The sequence below is a fragment of the Panthera tigris genome, chromosome A2 (assembly GCF_018350195.1).
Source record: "Panthera tigris isolate Pti1 chromosome A2, P.tigris_Pti1_mat1.1, whole genome shotgun sequence".
NCBI classification, from domain to species: domain Eukaryota; kingdom Metazoa; phylum Chordata; class Mammalia; order Carnivora; family Felidae; genus Panthera; species Panthera tigris.
In genome coordinates, this window is record NC_056661.1 from 162,708,764 (window position 1) to 162,727,033 (window position 18,270).

Consider the following 18,270-nt stretch of genomic DNA (forward strand, 5'->3'; position numbering starts at 1 on the left):
GTTTCAAACTTCATGAGGGAAGGGGAAAGAAACAGAACTAAGAAACCACATGGACTGGGTAAGAAGGTGACTGGGGCTAAAGGATTCCAAGGTTCATTTTAGGGCTCATGGAAAAAGGGAAAGGATATTTAGCTTTAGAATTTATTAAGTAGTTATGTTTAAATTTAAAAGAAAACTTTACAACAAAGGGAAAGAAGGGATGAGGAACATTTGACCAAACCAAAATGGGCCAAAGGAAAAATAAAACAATATGTAATAGACAGAAAATAAAGTAACAAGATAAAAATTAAATACAAATGTAAGTTTTCACAGTAAATGTAAGTGGCTTAAACTTGGCTGCCATTATTTAATAATAAAAAGATTAATTTACCAAGATACCTCAACAGAACTTCTCACATTTTATAAAGCAAACATTTACACATCAAAGAGGAACTGATAGATTCACAATCATTATGAAAAATGTTCACATCCCACTCTCAGAAATGGAGATGAAGTATAGCTAGAATTACAATTACTCGGACAACATATTTAACAAGCATCATTAGGGGCGCCTGGGTGGCTCAGTTGGTTAAGCCGCCGACTTCGGTTCAGGTCATGATCTCGCGGTCCGAGAGTTCAAGCCCCGCTTCAGGCTCTGTGCTGACAGCTCAGAGCCTGAAGCCTGTTTCAGATTCTGTGTCTCCCTCTCTCTGACCCTCCCCCATTCATGCTCTGTCTCTCTCTGTCTCAAAAATAAATAAACGTTAAAAAAATAAAAATAAAAAAAACAAGCATCATTAGATGATTCGATCAATCCTCCTGTGTCTGGCTCTGTTAAAATACAGGATACAGGGTTAAACAACAAAATCTCTGTCTTCACTAAACCACATTCTAGTGAGAAGAAATATGTTACTCTTCTAAACAAACAAACAAAAAATACATATAACATCAAGATAATATGAAGGAAAACTATAAAGCAAAAAATAAGGGACTAACTACAATTTTAATTAAGATAGAGGCGCCCGGACGCGCAATTAGCATCCCACTTCTGCTCAGATAATGATCTTGCAGTTCGTGAGTTCAAGGCCCGAGTCGGGCTCTGTGCTGACAGCTCAGACCCTGGAGCTTGCTTGGGATTCTGTGTCTGTCTCTCTCTCTCTCTCTCTCTCTCTCTGCCCCTCCCCTGCTCTGTCTCTCTCTCTCTCAAAAATAAACATTTAAACATTTTTTAAAAAGAATTATAAAGATATTCATAAAATAAACTTTACAAAATAAAATTTTCTGTAAGGAGACAGTTCAGTAGAGACCTGAGGTACAACAGGAAGCAAACCACGCAGATATCTGGAAAAAGAGCACTACAGTAGAAGGAAGAGGCAAATGCAAAGCTACTGACATTAAGAGTATGTGAGGGTTGGAAGAAGAGCAAAAATACACTGTGGCTGGAACAGAGTTAAGTGGGAAGGGCAGTAAGGAGACAGAAGGTCAAATAATTTTCTTAATAAAAGGAATCTGCTTTTGTAGAAACCTATAGACAAATATAAGGACTATGTACAGAGAGATTGGAAATTCTTGAAATAATCCCAACATAACTGCTACAATGGAATAGACAATAAGAAACTAGTTCAAGAGATACTATGGAGGCAGAATTTTAATCTTTCTTTTATGATTCTTCATGATAATGAATACTCATTGTTAAAGAAATTGAAACATGATGACTTAGCTGGTTTTGTCATTTAATGTTCCAAACCAGTGTTTTGCTCTGTTTTATGTTTCTTTCTCCACTTTCCTGACCATTGCTATTTTTTGTTTTCTGGCACAATTGGCTTTATTTCAAATTTGTTTTATCTAGAAGTGGGGGGGGGGGGGTGGAGGGAGTGTGTGTGTGTGTGTGTGTGTGTGTCAGCTTTCTATATTGTGGTATTCCTCAAATAGAAATTTTTAATTTTTGCCTTGCTTTCTTTTCCTTACTTCTCTCAATTCTTGGTTTTGGCACCAATAAGGCATGCTTTTTACATTCACCAATCCATCACAATTCTTTTCCTTCTGTTCAATGGACCAACTTATCAACATTATGTAATTTTTAAATTTCCCATATTTCCTTTAAATTTCTCTTTTTTTCTTTTTATTTTTTTTAATGTTTATTCAGTTTTGAAAGAGAGCAAGCAGGGGTGGGGCAGAGAGAGAGGGAAACACAGAATCGGAAGCAGGCTCCAGGCTCAGAGCTGTCAGCACAGAACCTGACTAGGGCTCCAACTCATGGACTATGAGATCATGACCTGAGCAGAAGTTGGACACCCAACCCACTGAGCCACCCAGGCACCCCTCCTTTATGTTTTTCTATTACTGCTCACTGGCTTCTGGTATGATTTTTCTGACTAATCAAATGCTAAATTTATTTTTTTCTGAATGCAAAAGATAATGGCCGTACTTTGTCAAAGCCGTATCACTGAAAAATAGATGCCTACATTTTATATTTCCATATTGCTTTCAGATGTTCCCAGTTTTGGTTTTTAATAGAACTTTGAAGTCTAATTACATATGGTAACATAAAAATTATTTATTTATTTTAATTTTTCTTTGGCTTTTCTTCCCTCTTCTCTTTTTCTTTTGTATCTATTAGCCCTTTTATTGTAGTTTTGATTCACTCTGTTGCAAAGAAATTTGAAGTAAATAACAGCACTAACTAAAGAAAAATTTCCACCAAAAATCCAATGTTCCATATTAATACTATGAATTAAAACTCATTTAAGTTCCTAAAATAATACAGCAGACTTCTATTTAAAGCCACATGGGAGTAAGAAGGTTCAAATTACCCTCCAGCCATAAACAGCTAGAAAACCAGACAGACTATAGGAAACAACCATGACTAGACATTAAACAAAAGGGAGGGACAGAACTGTAATCCCTGGACAACAGGAAAGAAACAAGGTGAACCCTACTATCACAAAGCCTTTCTTTTCTTTTTTACTTTTCTAAAACTTTGTTTGTTTGTTTGTTTGTTTGTTTGTTTGTTTGTTTGTTTAATCTCACCCAATGTGGGGCTCAAACTCACAACTCTGAGATCAAGACTAACATGCTCTTCACACTGAGCCAGCCAGGCACCCCACATCACAAAGGCTTTCTGCATGGAGTTAATGTACAAACTACAGCACAGAGAGGGGAACTCAGAGGCTGGCAATTTTGCGGAAATGGGGACACAGAAATCACCTGTTCTGGAGGCTAGAAATTGTGGAACAGAGTACACAAGAGGAAGGAGTTGTACAGGGAAATAGATCCAGACATCTGCATAAGGGTACCCTTAAGTTTTTATCTGAATACCAATCTGTTTAAAAGTGGAGTAAAACCCCAAAAGGCTGAACAAGAACAAGTTCCAAGGAAAGATGAGAGCACAGCTGCAACACAAGTCCCAGAGCTCCCAGAGCCAGGAATCAGTCGTATTCCCTCCAGCCAGAGTGCCAAGACCTCACTGACTATATTAACACATTCAAAACATGCCTTTAAAATTAGGGCTGGGGTGGCTGGGTGGCTCATCCGGTAAAGTGTCCAACTCTTGATCTCAGCTCAGCTCTTGATCTCAGGGTCCTGAGTTCAAGCCCCACGTTGGGCTCTGCACTGAGCATGAAGCCTACTTAAAAATAAGTAACAAAAACAAACAAATAAAAGTAATGCTAAATGAAGCCTACAACACATTATCTTCTAGACCATCCCTAAGAGAGCTAACAAATAAGTCTCAATAATCAAAATTTTCCAAAACTAACTTTAAAACAAAGTTCAACATTTGTTTTACAACAAATCTAGCTCAACAACAACAAAAAACAATAGGAACAACAAAAATCACAAAGTATGGCATCCAATGAAAATGTACCAAGTATACAGAGAAGCAGGAAAATGTGAGTCTCAACCAGGAGAAAATATAAAAATAAAAACAGAAAACAATGGAGTTAACAGAAGGGACAACCACAGATATTAAATCACCTATTATCAATATGCGTCATATGCTTAAGAATGAAATAGAAAATGAGGAGCCCTGGGGTGGCTCAGTGGGTTAAGCATCCCACTCTTGATATTAGCTCAGGTCGTAATTTCCCAGTCGTGGGATGGAGCCCCATGCCAGGCTCTGCACTGAGCCTGGAGCCTGCTTGGGATTCTCTCTCTCCCTTTCTGCCCCTCTCCACCACCAAATAAATAAACATTTTATTAAAAAAGAATGTAAAAGATAGGGCCCTGGGTGGCTCAGTCAGTTGAACATCTGACTTCGGCTCAGTTCACGATCTCGTGGTTTGTGAGTTCAAGCCCCACATCAGGCTCTGCGCTTACAGCTCGGAGCCTGGAGCCTGCTTCAGATTCTGTGTCTCCCTCGCTCTTTGCCCCCTACCCCACCCCCCCCCCCCCGCTTATGCTCTGTCTCTCTCTGTCTCTCAAAAATGAATAAATGTTAAATAAATAAATAAATGTATGTAAAGGAAAATGAATGAGAAAAATGAGTAAAAAAATTTTAATGGAATTCACAGAGGTAACATCAAAAACTAACAGAATTTTCACTTTGAATAATTAACATCTGATCAGAAATGGCAAAAGAAAAGATGAATGACCTTAAAGATACAGCAAACAATACCTACCCAAAGTAAAAGATGAAATGAAAAAAGACAAACAGCTACAGAGCCCTGTGGGGCAATAGCAACCAATCTAACATGTGAGGTTGGGAGTGGGAAGGGAATAAGAATATGTATTTGGTGAAATACTAGCTGTAAATCTTGCAAACTAAGGAACTGTAAATCCACAGATCCAAGAACCACAATAAAATGGCAAACACCACACACACACACACACACAACACTTTATAGTCAACTTGCTGAAACAGAGAAATAAAAGAAAAATCTTAAAAAGCAGCCTAAGACATATTACTTACAGAGTAAGAAAAACAAGAGTGACTACAAATTTCTCATCTGAAATTATGTAAGCCAGAAGACAGTGAAACAACATAATTAAAGGGGTTGGAGAAACATTAAGGAAAAAAAACTCATAAACCTTGAGCAAAACATGTAGCAAAGAGCATCCTTCAAAAATAAAAGTAACATAAAAGGTCAGATGCTTACCTGACTGAGCCACCCTGGAGCCCCTGTTAAAGAAATCTTCAGACAAAAGGAAAATGATCATAAAATCCTGGATCAGGGAGCTTGGCTGGCTCAGTCAGTTGAGTATCTGACTTTGGCTCAGGTCATGATCTCACAGCTCATGAGTTCGAGCCCCACATGGGGCTCTGGGCTGACAGCTTGGAGCCTGGAGCCTGCTTCCGATTCTGTGTCTCCCCCTCTCTCTGCCCCTCCCCTGCTCATGCCCTGTCTCTGTCTCAAAAATAAATAAAAACATTAAAAAATACAAAAAAAGAAATAACAGTCAAAATCACTGACATAAAAACACAATAAGAGAATTTTTAAAAATCAATGAAACCTAAAGATGGTTCTTTGAAAAAATTAATAGATGACTTTCCAGAAAAAAATGACAGCAAAGAGAGATAAATACATAAACTACCAACAGAAAAATTAAAAACTGGGGTCATCACTAGAAAAATACCCATTAAAAAGAAAATGAGGGGCGCCTGGGTGGCGCAGTCGGTTAAGAGTCCGACTTCAGCCAGGTCACGATCTCACGCGGTCCGTGAGTTCGAGCCCCGCGTCAGGCTCTGGGCTGATGGCTCGGAGCCTGGAGCCTGTTTCCGATTCTGTGTCTCCCTCTCTCTCTGCCCCTCCCCCGTTCATGCTCTGTCTCTCTCTGTCCCAAAAATAAATTAAAAAAAAAAAAAAAAAGAAAAAAGAAAATGAGAAAATATTATAAATAATTCAACAACTTAGATGAAATGGTCACAATCCAAATTATCAAAAAACAGACTCGAGACGAGAAAGAAAATTTGATTAACCCAATGCCTATTTTTAAAAATAAGTTTATAAGTATAAACCTTCCCACAGGAATTCCAATCCCAGGTATCTTTATTGACAAATCTAGCAAAGGTTTGAGAAATAGTACTAATCCTACACTATCTCCAGGAAATAATGAAGGAAGGAACACTTCCCAACTCATTCTATGAGATTGGCATGACAATGACAGCAAAATCAAAGATATTATATAAAGCCAATATCCATATAAAGACCTGTTCCATAAGGAAAAATAAAAAAAGACACAATATTCCATATCCATTTTTTACATATATTATGCCTGTCCTACCAACTCAAAGATAATGCAAGAAAATAAAACTATAGCCTGTTTTTTCACTTTAAAAACGTAAAAATCACAAACAGAAGATAATCAAGGGGCTCCAGTTCTATGGAGGAATATATGCCAAACTTTTACTGCCACTGAATGGAACCATAAAACATGGATACAACACATGGAACAATTATTTGAGTTTCCGTAAAAATACAGAACAGCTGGGAGCGCCTGGGTGGCTCAGTCAGCTAAGGGTCTGACTTCAGCTCTCGTCAAGATTTCATGATTCATGGGTCTGGGCTCTGCATCAGGCTCCTCACTGTTAGTGCTTAGGATTCTCTCTCTCTTCCTCTCTCTCTCTCTCTCTCTCTCTCTCTCTCTGCCCTCCCCCACTCGTACTTTCTCTCTCTCTCTCTCTCTCAAAATAAATAAATACACAACATCAATAACAAAAAAACACAGAATAGCAGGATGATCAGGGACAGACACCAGAATTCAAAGTACTGCCAATGTCACCGAGTTGACTATTTTACCTCTCCGGTATCCCCTCTCCAGTATCCCCTGGCCTGAACTCAACAGTCTAACACCCAGGAACGATTGCCGAGATTCAGGAAGAGAGAGCCTGACTGAGCTGACCCACAATCTGCCCACGTGTGGACCTGATCCTATAAAGTATAACAAAGACTTCCAGAACTGAGCTGACAGCTACCTGGCCAGGTTGCAGGCTGCCCACTTGGTAGTGCACACAGAGTACAGATACTATCAGCACTGCAAAGGCTTTGAAAACTAAACTAAACTTACCACAGCCCAAAAAAGGCTCATTGAAACCTGTATCCTTACATACCCAGGCCAAGTGCCTGCCAAATCAAAAATCTCAACATTTCTCCATAAGATGGTGGTAAAACCCACATTCTTGTAACAAAAGAGCTAAAATGTTCAGAAAACAATCCAAAATTACTTGATACACAAAGAACTACAAAAATGTCAAATCATATGAGAAAATACAATGAAAAAAGGCCAATGACAAAATGACACAGAGGTTGGAATTATCCGACGCGCACTTTAAGGTAGATATCATAAAATATTCAAATGAACAATTTTGAAAATTCCGAAGAAAATTTTTAAAACAGAATATATCTGCTATAGAAGATATACAGAAGAACCAAATGGAAATTTTAGACATAAAAATTACCAAAACCAAAATAAATAATTATTATTAGAAAAAAATAATAAATGATAGGTCTAAATTGAAACCAATTAAGAATTACACTAAATGTAAGTGAACTAAATCAATGAAAATACAGAGATTGTCAGAATCAATTAAAACAACATGACCCAGGGCACCTGGTTAAGTGCGGCTCAGTTGGTTAAGTGTCCAGCTCTTGATCTTGGCTGAGGTCATGATCTCACAAGTGTGAGATCGAGCCCCATGTCAGGCTCCATGCTGGGCGTAGAGCCTGGTTAAGATTCTCTCCCCGCCCCCCCACTCTGCCCCTCCACTTCTCATTCCCCTACCCCCCCCAAAATAAAATGTTTTAAATGTTTAACAAAAAAAGACCCAACTATATGCTATCTACTTGAAAGTCAATCCAAATATGACATATTTAAGGAAACAAATATATCATGCAACACTAATCAAAATTAGGCAGGAGTGGCTTATTCTTTTTTTTTTTTAATTTTTTTTTTTTTAAAGTTTATTTATTTTTGAGACAGAGACAGAGCATGAACGGGGGAGGGGCAGAGAGAGAGGGAGACACAGAATCAGAAGCAGGCTCCAGGCTCTGAGCCATCAGCCCAGGGCCCGACGCGGGGCTCGAACTCACGGACCGTGAGATCGTGACCTGAGCTGAAGTCGGACGCTTAACTGACTGAGCCACCCAGGTGCCCCAGGAGTGGCTATTCTAATATCATACAAAGCAAACTACAAAACAAAACAACAAAAATTTACCAATGTGTCAACTATACTCAAATTTAAAAAAAATTTTTTTTAGGGGCACCTGGGTGGCTCAGTCGGTTAAGTGTCTGACTTCGGCTCAGGTCGTGATCTCACGGTTCGTGGATTTGAGCCCCGTGGCGGGCTCTATGCTGACAGCTCGGAGCCTGGAGCCTGCTTCGGATTCTGTGTCTCCCTCACTCTCTGCCCCTCCCCCACTCACACTCTTTCTTTACTTCAAAAATAAACATTAAAAAATTTTTTTAAACAAAAATAAATTTTTTAGATACCAGGGACAAAGAGGGACATTACATACTAATAAAAGGGTCAATTCATCTACAACACATAATTGTATATGAACCTAACAACAAAATTTACTTCAAAATACATAAAGGAAAAAGAATAAAGAACTACTGGGACACCTGGCAGGCTCAGCTGGTAGAACATGTGCCTCTTGATCTCTGGGTCATGAGTTCTAGCTGCATGTTGGGGGTAGAGTTTACTTACACACGCACACACACAAACACACACACACACACACCCCACTATTCTCACTGAATCCTCTTTACTATCCTGTTGAAGTAGGTATTACTGTTCCCATTTTACAGATAAGCAAATTCAAATTAAGAAAGCTTCAGTAAGTTACTCAAAGTGACAGAACGGGCTAGAGCTAAACTGCAGTGAGGGTGACATACTGAGGAGATCCATGAACTCCTGCTGAGGTCTATGAAGCTACTGGTTCCTCCAAAACTTCAATTAAAAACAATCGGCTGGCAGTGGGGTGGCTAGCTACCTAGGGCCAGTGCCCTATATTTACTACCAAGAACCACGGCTTTGAATCAGAACTCCACTACTCAGGCTCTCGCATATCAAATGAGCAAGGGAAGAACCTTATAAGCTCGGAGTCCACCTCTCCTCTAAGTGTTTTAGGATTTCACGGTGCTGGCCGGAGACACATTAACCCACACACTCTCAACAAACAAGAAGTTAAAAGCAGGGACCCGAACAGATCGCTGTACACCCATGTTCACAGCGGTATTATTCCTTCTAGAACCTCACTCCAGTAACTCTTCAACCTCACAGGATCTGCCAGTTCACCTACCTTACCAGCTTCTCATTTTCCAACTTAGAGGCAGCTGTAACGTAGCAGTTACAAAGCATGGACTCTGGAGCTTGACTGCCTGGATTAAAAAGCTAATTATCAGCTATATGACCCTGTGCAAGCTGCTTAAAATCTGTGCCTCAATTTCCTCATCCTTAAAATGGAAGTAATAGCACTACCCCCACAGGATTACTTTGAGGATTAAATGGAAAGCACTTACGGGGGAATGGGCAAAATTGGAGAAGGGGATTAAGAGGTACAAACTTCCAGTTAAAAAATAAGTAAGTCCCAGAGATGAAAAGTACAGCATAGGAAATAGAGTCGATAATATTGAAATAACACCGCACAGTGACAGTAACGACAATCACTGTGGTGAGCACTGCATTAACGTGTAGAACTGTTGAATCACTACACTGTGCACTTATCACTGTAACCCTCTCCTGTTCCCCTTGTCTTTATTACCTCCTTCTCCATCTTGGATCCCATGTCAGTAATTATAATCACTGTTGCATACAGCCTCAATAATCTCTGCTTCCATTTCATTCCATTATATTTGCCTGGCAAAACATCAATCCTGACTAAACATAACCCTGCCCTTACTCTGGCCCTGAATTCAAGCCGAGGAACAAAGACACAACTGAGGCTACTGATTTAGCTTTGTAGCTCTAACCCCACACCTCAAGCAGCCACTCACTGCCCAGCAATCTTCCCACTTTGGTCAGTTTACTCTCCGTGACCTTACAGAACTGTCTCAATTCCTTTCTGTCCTCACTTAAGAAGACACTCTCCATTTCTTGACCCTTCAGTTGATAGAATTTGCTTGTTACTTCAGGGGGGAAACAGAGGTAGTCAGAAGAGAGTTTCCATATCGTCCTCTCAGCAAATCCTCCAGTTTTCCCGAATTCTTTCGCATATCCCCGACCTTCTCTATCTATGCTCCTAGCTAACACCAATCCCTCTACATGTGTTCTGGATCACATCCTCATTCCTTTTCATGAACTTTCCCTCTATAGCTACTCTCTTCCTCTTCTGCTTTATCAGTTTTTACTACTCTGAAAATGAGTCCCATCAATATACAGAGTTACTGCAAGAACGATGGTCTTCCAAAAAAAGAAAAGCCTCTCAGGACTCACATCCTCTCCTACCTACTGTTCCATCTTCACAGCAAAAGTCCTTGGGAAAAGTTCTGCATCCTGTCTTCCACTCCAGGGTCATGCCTTTCCAACTGAGTGTCCCTTCTCCACATTCCCCTGAACTATCTGTAATCAGGGTCACTAATGAACACGGTGACCATACAACTGGGTTTGCCCAGACAGTACCAGTTTAGGTCTGTCCTGCGGCATAACGACCGTGCTCCCGTCACATTCAGAGGTGTCTCGCTTTGGCCAATAAGTTATCTGAGGACTCTACCGAGGACTTACGGCTTGCCAACTGCAATGGGCAATTCTCAATCTGTCAGATGCTCCCACGAGTGAACATTCTCTCCTCAGGGTCGCGGACAAAACACTCCCCTGATTGTTCTACCACACCGGCTGCTCCTTCTCACTTTCTTTTCTGGTTCTTCTAACTAGGAACACTGGAGTGTCCGGGGCTCAGGCATTTGGTCTCTTCCCTATATACAGTAGACGCATCCCCTCGGTAGTTTTACCCGGTCCCTTTACACAGCTAATAGCCCCCAAATGACTCCATCCCTACCTCTCCACTGAATCTCAGCTCACATTTAACCGTCTACTCAACATCCTCACTTGGAGTCAAACAAGCACCTCAGAGTTAACATGTACAAGACCACGGCCCAGATCCAAAATCCGGTCTTTTCCCAGGGCTTGCCGCCTCACCACTCGGCCTCGTAAGCAGCAGCCCCGTGGCTCCAGATCATCCTCTCACACCCCGCCTGCCGGATGGCAAAGCGGTCAGCCCCGTCTTCAGCACACAGCCCAAATGTAAAACTTCTCACAGGACACTGCTGAGAGCCTAAAGTCATCACCGTTTGTTCCTGTCTAACTGGGCGTTACACAACTAACCTCTATTGAGCATTTACTGTGTAAGAGGCACCACTCTATTCCCATCTCTATTCTACGCACGAATCATATGAGGCTCAGAGAAGACAAGGAATAAGCCCAAATCCGGCAGGCCGAGTTCCACAGCCGACATTCTTAACCACCGGCCTCGCTGCAATTAACGGCCTCCCCGTTTTCTGAGTGGCCTACAGGCTCTCCAGACAATTCTGAGTGAGCTTTTTAAACCTTAAGTCAAATCAGATCCCTCTCTTCCTCTCAACCCTCCAATGGTTTCTCATCATACCTAGAATAAAACCCAAAGCCCGGATGTCCTACGAGGCCTTCCGTGATGTGCGTGTCCTTGCCACCTCACAGGCGAACATTCTCCTCCATAAATGTCATCCTGCGATACTGGCCACCTTACTTTTTCATGAACTCACCAAAGAGGTTCCACTTCGGGGCCTTTGCATTTATAGATTCCTCCGCATAGAACACTTTTCTCCCAGATACTCACATGGTATTCTTCCATCAATCAGGTTTCCACTGAAATGTCACATTCTCAGAGTGTACTGTCCTTCCTAGCAAATCCACAGAATAGGGCCTGTCACTCGCTGTTCATTTCCCCGCTTCATTCTTGTTCATGACCCATATTACACTTACTTGTCATTTTATTAATCTGCGCCTTAAACTAGAATATAACCTCCGTGAGGGCCGGGCATCTGCTCGGTCACTACAGCTCTCTTAACCCGAGAGCACCAGCCAGAGCTCGGGCACTCAGTACACGCTTTGCCGAATAACAACTTAGGTTCTGCAGCTCAAGAGGAAAATAAGGACTTAATAACTAAAACTGAGACAACTACCCAAGCATTCTGAATAGGCAAGGTATAGTTCTGTTTCCTGCTGAACAGAAAAGTTTCAGAGGGAGTCAAACTTTAAAAGAAAGCTATGTAACATAATCCTGAACGTTGTTGTCGTTAAGGTAAATAAAAAGAAAATGAGTTCTAATACTACTCAGGAATAGACAAAACTGTCATTGTTGGCAGATAACATCGCCAGCATCTGCTTAGAAAATACAAGCTACAAACAAAAATCAGACTGAGACCTATAAATACAGAGAACGAACTGCCGGCTGCCAGAGGGGAGGCAGATGAAGAGATGGGCCCAATAGGTGCAGGGGACAGAGACACAGCCTCCGGTCATGGAAGGAGTAAGTCACAGGAATGAAAGACACAGCCTAAGGAGAACAGCCAACGATACTATAATAGCAATAGCACTGGACAGACAGTAGCCACACACTTGTGGTGAACACAGCATATAACGCATAAACTTGTTGACTCACTAAGTGTAATCTAACATTGTGTGTCAACTATACTAAAAAAGACAGAGCAGGGGCGGGGGCATACAAGTTAATCAACCGAGAAGCTAAGCGTTCTAGAAGACTGTCAGATCGATATAGAACATATAAACACCAATAACCTTCCTACACATCATGCTGAACGAACAGCAGCAATAATCAAGTCAAATGCAAACAACTGACCTGAAAACAGATGCAACAATAACCAAGTTTCTGAGAATAATCTTAATGAGAAAAAGTGTAACTTTACTCAAGAACATTAAGAACCAAGCAGAGAGAGAGACAAACCTAACAGAAAAAGAGGCAGCAGAAACAAGCAATTCAGAGAAAAAATGAAAGGACCTATGAAATAGGACAGTGTTCAATCTCTGACCAAGTAATCAGGGAAATCATACAATGAAATGAGAAACGAGAAGCACGGATAATATTCAATCAGAGTGGGAACAGAGGAGAGACAAAGACTCACACACATCAGCTGGCAAGGATGTAAGTGCAATATACTGGAAGACAATTTAACAATATCTATCAAAATATAAAACATGAACACCATTTCACACCTAGAAATTCGTATTACCTCATGTGCATACACTGAGAAAGACGGTTGGCACAGATACACATAAGGATGTTCACTCTAGTACAAACAGCATGAAAGCTGATCAAAGGGAACAAAGTATGCTCTATCCATTCAATGGTTTTCCATCCCTAAACGGTCATTAAGAACAATGAGACCGATCTATTTGTGCTAATTTAGAAAGATCTCTAAGAGTCAGTCTCATGAGAAAAAGTACATTACAGAATAATACAATTCCATGAGTGGTTTATAAATGTATACAAATGTATAAACATGCATGTTTTATAACTACATTTGTATGTGCGTGCACATAGAAATACACAGCAAAATATCTAGAACATGCACCTGGTAACAATAATTTCCTCTGGAGGTATGGAGTAAAACTGGCGGCCAAGGGAGAAGGGCCTTTCAGTTTTTTCTCTTCATGAGTTTTTACAAAGAGCACACACTCATCTGTATCTTAATAAATGGGGGTGCAATTAAAAGATGAGCTTTTTCCTTAGGAACCACTGGGAAAGTGTTTTATTTTTTTATGCTCTAGTAGTTAAGGGGTCATTTCTTCTCCCACTCTAAACAAACAGCAAAACTCCCAAAATCAGACCGCTAGTGCATCTGATACTTCTTACAAGGCATCATATGCAAAAATAAATGAACAGTTTATGGTGTTTGGGTTGTTCATAATAATTAAAAGTGCCTCTGTGACCAAAGCCTATGGCCTAATTTTCAACCTCTAATACTTCCAATCATTCCTGAGTCCATATAATGCCAAAACTACCTGGAAACTGAAAATACATGCCCGTTATTATTTGGATTTAAGATGCAAAAAAATCCTTGTGACTGTTTTGTTCAATAATCTTACTTATATCTATGTAGGAGTATATGCATATACACACACAATAAAAATCAAGTCACAGCATTACCATTCATTCTGTAGTCAAAGTATAATTTGACCTTTATGCCACCTAAAATATGTCACTTATGGGATATTAAATAGCTTTTCTTAAAAATATTATGAATACACTAATATTTTTTTTAAGTTTATTTATTTATTTTGAGAGAGACAGAGAGACAGAGAGAGTGCAAGCGGGAGGGGGGCAGAGAGAGAGAATCCCAAGCAGGCTCTGCACTGCCAACATAGAGCCCGATGCAGGGCTCGATGTCATGAAACTATGGGGGTCATGACCTGAGATGAAATCAAGAGTCAGACGCTTACTTAACTGACTGAGTCACCCAGGTGTTCTCAATAGGAAAACAAAGATATTCAATATGGGGCACCTAGGTGGCTCAGTCGGTTAAGCGTCCGATTTCCACTCGGGTCATGATCTTGCAGCTAGTGGGTTCGAGCCCCGCATCGGGCTCTATGCTGACAGCTCGGAGCATGGAGCTGCTTCGGATTCTGTGTCTCCCCCTCTCTCTACACCCACGCCCCCACTCGCAGTCTGTCTCTCTCTCTCTCTCTCTCTTTCTCTCAAAAATAAACATTTAAAAAAAAGAAAGAAAGAAAAACAAAGAATATGACCAGCAATTGAAAAAGAGAACACATGAGACATTGGACCTCACAATTTTAAGAATGAAAATTCAAGCACGGAGATATCGTTTTATGTATCAAATTAGCAAAGAATGACAACACCCGCAGTGGGCAGGTCACAGAAAAACAGACATTATTAGGAGTATAAATTGGACAAGCACACCAAAAGTAACCTAAATGAATAGAATACTGCTCTTATTTAGTATCTTGTGTCAAAAAGGTTTTAGAAGAAAATCTTCTGGTAATGATAAAGACTAAAACACTATACAAGGAACTGTCAAGGCAAATTTATGTAGCAAAAGGGGCATTACGGCTGAAGCAAAGAAGAATCAAGAGGAACCATATTTGCATTAGTCAGCAATCATCACAGCAGCTCAAAATGGGCATAATCAGTTCAACTGGCATCATCCCTCCTACATAATCAATGTGAATCTTACAGCAGGTGTACTGATAGCTGATAATTACAGACAACAGTGTCTACACACGTGAGTGTTTTAGCTAGTTTTAAGTTTCACAAAGACTAGAACATTTGGAGTGAAGGGGAAATATATGTCATAATTGTCATAAATAAAAATAAAACTTCCCGGACCGCCTGGGTGGCTCAGTCAGTTAAGCGTCTGACTTCAGCTCGGGTCACAATCTTGCGGTCCGTGAGTTCGAGCCCTGCGTCAGGCTCTGTGCTGACAGCCTGGAGCCTGCTTCGGATTCTGTGTGTGTCTCTCTCTGCCCCTCCTTTGCTCAATCTCTCTCTCTCTCTCCCCACCTCTCAAAAAATAAACACGAAATTTTTTTAATAAAAAAAAATAAGTAAAAATAAAACCTCCCAAGAAATATGTAAAAGATAATCATTTTTTGTTCTTGTTTTATTTTACCACTTTACAATGAAAGAGTTTACAGTAATACACATAAAACTTTCCAAATACAGACACTTGTGAAGTTTGAGCATTTAAGAATGACAGTTCAAAAACTAAAAAACAAAACAAAACATAAAACACCACAAGAAAGAGATCTGTACAAAGATCAGTTTTCCAGAAGGCCCTTGAATTAAAAATAATGACAAACTTTAAAATTAATATCTATTTTGTTCGCCTGAAATTTCCTTTCAAATAAATCTTCTTGGCGGGGGGGGGGGGGGGAGGATAACATGAAAATTGTACATTCTGTGCAGCTCTATAAATCTACAACTAAAAAAATTAAAGTCTGTTTTTTAAGAAGTATTAACCCATTTTTGAGCTATGAAGACATCTATAAAGGCAAAGAACTGAAAATAAAGAGAAAAAGATGGAAAGGGCATTGAATCTCACAGATAATAAGAAAAATGAAACCTAAAATGTTTTACATCTGATAATTAATACCAAGGGCTGGTAAGAAACTAAAGCAACGGGGACTTTCAGACTCGAATTGACAGGCATGTGAACTGGTACAATCATTTTGAAAAACATTCAGTATTACCCAGTGAAGTTGAGGCAAGTACATACCTTAAATGCACTGACATGGTTTTTAGCCATGACTGAGAGTAAGACATGTATTTTAAATGGTGACCAAGAATGTACATAAAATACAATACAGAAGTAAAACTATCTGTCAAAGAGGGCGGCAAATTTTTAGACAACAGGAGATTTTTGGACCCTCAAAAGACACTAACCAATTAACTCAAGTTTCAGGAAGAAGAAAAACTTTCCCAGAAGGAAAATTTGAGATGAAAGAGGGAATGGGAAGGAAAGAAAAGCGTGAACTTGTTTCTATTTCTAAGCAAAGCTGAGTTCATGAAAGATGATCATGAGGTTTGATATATGGGGTCACAAAAAGGACTTGGATGATGAACAAGAAGGATGTCTAAGTCAGGAGGCAGCGTGATCACAGGTAAAACATTTTCAAGTTGTTGCTGCTCAGGAGTAAGGTGTGTTACTGATTCACATTACACTTTCGATAAATATTTATGCTAATATTTCTAGGGTAGACACAGAGACAGCACACACAGAATGTGTAACTACCGAAAGGGAAATGTGTACAGGAGATGAAACCCAGGGAATAAATTTCAATCCAGAAGTGAAAATGAATAAACCACAGTTAGGTACAGAAAACACTGACAAATCACACAAGAAGAAGAAAAGCAAGTTGCACAAGACTGTGTACAGTAAATACAATATACAACTCCATTAAGATAAAGGGTAAAAGCAGGCAAATCTAAACATACGTTACATAGAGATACACACATGGTTTTTAGAAACTATAAAAAGAACGAAGGAAATGTTAAATACAAACTTCAGAGTTATTACTCTGGAGAGAATGGAGTGGTATGATCATGGAAAGGCATTTTGGGGAACTTCAAAGAATATTCTATTTCTTAAACCATAAGGTAGATACACAAATGTGTGTTATTCTTTAAACTATATATAATTATATGGAGAATTACATATACAGGAAAGGAATATGAAATTTCACAATTTAAAAAGTTAACTTAAAAAGCAATCTCCTCCACTCCAAATATCTCGGATTCTTCCAATCCTTAATTACAGACTTCTAAAATATCCTTGCCTACACATATCTTCTTCTTCTCTCAAGGCCTATTCAACTTAGTACTACTAATTATGTCCTATCTTGACATCTTTTACAGACGCCTTTCATTATTATTTTCTGTGATTTGTTAATTAACTATTTAAGCAATGCATTTTCTCTTTTCTTTTACTTTTTGTTTCCTCTCCAGACTGTAAGCTCTCCAAGGCAGACTTACTTCTCCTGGGTTTCCCACTCTGCCCAGGAACCGTGAGAACCTTTCTTCATACAAAGTACACATTCAGGTATTTATTCATATTCAGACCCAATTCTGGACTTACGTCTGCATACGCCTAGATATGTACCTGCCACACATACATGTTCCTTAACTGGTTAATATGAAACAATTATGAACCATGCAACCCAATTATAACACTCAAGTTCCAGTATTTTCTTCACTCTGAAATATTTTCTTAGTATATGAAGTCAGAAGTTCCAGGTTTTGCAGGGACTACATCTTACTTTTTCTGTGCTCTATTTTCAACTTCAGTGAAAGAAGGATACAAACTCTCTGATCATCTAAGGAATCAAATAAAACGAAATATGTACAAGTTGTTCAGTTTTGGGGCACCTGGGTGGCTTAGTCAGTTGAGCGTCTTCTTGGTTTCGGCTCAGGTCATGATCTCACAGTTCATGAGATCAAGCCCTGTCTCTGTGCTGGTGGTGTGGAGCCTGCTTGGGATTCTCTCTCTGCCCCTCCCCTGCTCACGGTCTCTCTCAAAATCAAACTTAAAAAAAAAAAAAAAAAGTTGTTTAGTTCCCCCCCTCTTCCAAGAAAACTCTCCTGAACTCTTTCTTTTGCAGCCTACCTCCCAAAAAGAATCCACTTCTGTGGCTCCCATTCACCCCCAGTCCAAGGCCCTCACAACACCAATGAGACTTTGTTCAAGGCCATTTTTTGAGCAGTCTCTAACCTCCATCTTCCCTTTCTTTGAGTTGAACCAGTTTTCTCAAAACATTACGCAGAAATCATGTAAAAAAAAAAAAAAAAAAGCCTAGATACATACTGAGATATTTACTGATAATTTGAAATCTAGAACTTGTTT

General features: G+C 39.7%; 1 protein-coding gene across 23 annotated transcripts in view; it reads right to left on the reverse strand.

The window, feature by feature from the left end:
- Positions 1-18,270, reverse strand: part of KMT2C (lysine methyltransferase 2C) — a 279,835-nt gene that overhangs the window by 206,255 nt on the left and 55,310 nt on the right. The window contains exon 1 of one of the 23 annotated variants that reach the window (XM_042975967.1): positions 3,475-3,516. The exons of the other annotated variants lie outside the window; for them this stretch is intronic. The gene's annotated coding sequence lies outside the window, so the exon portion shown is untranslated. Of the gene's footprint in view, positions 1-3,474; positions 3,517-18,270 lie in introns of those variants that run through there. 23 annotated transcript variants of the gene reach the window in all.